Consider the following 710-nt stretch of genomic DNA (forward strand, 5'->3'; position numbering starts at 1 on the left):
GAAATATTTACCATAAACAGTGCTTACATTTATTCTGGTATTAATTATAACTATAATATTCGAACCATAAAACAAATAAACTTAAAACAGTCCAATCTAGTCTCTTAATATGTACAGTACTTTTTAAATCAATCAAGGTTTTTCTTTCTTCCCCTTTTGAATTCCCTATTCCAGTATTGCGACTACATTATTGTGAGTGGAAATACTACCGTCTTATTTACGATCAAACAGGACTTTATTATTCATTTATTTATTTGTGACACTTTACCTTCGTGTCGGTGGCAGTCAGTGGTGCGGTATTAAAATACACAAAAGAACAAGGAGAAAAAGAATCTAAACATTAACAATCAATACTTAACTAAAAAAGCACCAAAAACTCCAATGGAACAGTTTTAACACAATAAGCAAAAGGAAATCAAAAGGAAAAGAAATATACTGCATGCATATGAATATATCTAAAGTATACTCATGTACACGCCCCAAATATACATTGAGGCATAGCATTGTGTAATACAATGTTCCCGACGGGTATTTGGACCTGTTCAACCATGAAGCCTTCGTGGTCTAGTGGTTATGACGCTCGCCTTGTAAGCGAGAGGTCGCAGGTTCGAATCCCGTCGGAGGAATTTTATTACACGATGATTTATTATAGGACTTTATTCGTTGAAAGGCTACACGGTAGCTTACGATGTTCCATCATGTCCTTATTA

General features: G+C 34.5%; 1 non-coding gene across 1 annotated transcript; it reads left to right on the forward strand.

Moving 5' to 3' along the window:
* The first annotated feature begins 553 nt into the window (after positions 1 to 553).
* Trnat-ugu lies at positions 554 to 626 on the forward strand. Its single transcript has one exon. It is a non-coding gene; the product is annotated as a tRNA-Thr (tRNA).
* Positions 627 to 710: the final 84 nt, after the last annotated feature.

This window comes from Anneissia japonica, unplaced genomic scaffold, assembly GCF_011630105.1.
Source record: "Anneissia japonica isolate Jap-2015-1 unplaced genomic scaffold, ASM1163010v1 scaffold175868_len710_cov72_single, whole genome shotgun sequence".
In the NCBI taxonomy this organism is placed as follows: domain Eukaryota; kingdom Metazoa; phylum Echinodermata; class Crinoidea; order Comatulida; family Comatulidae; genus Anneissia; species Anneissia japonica.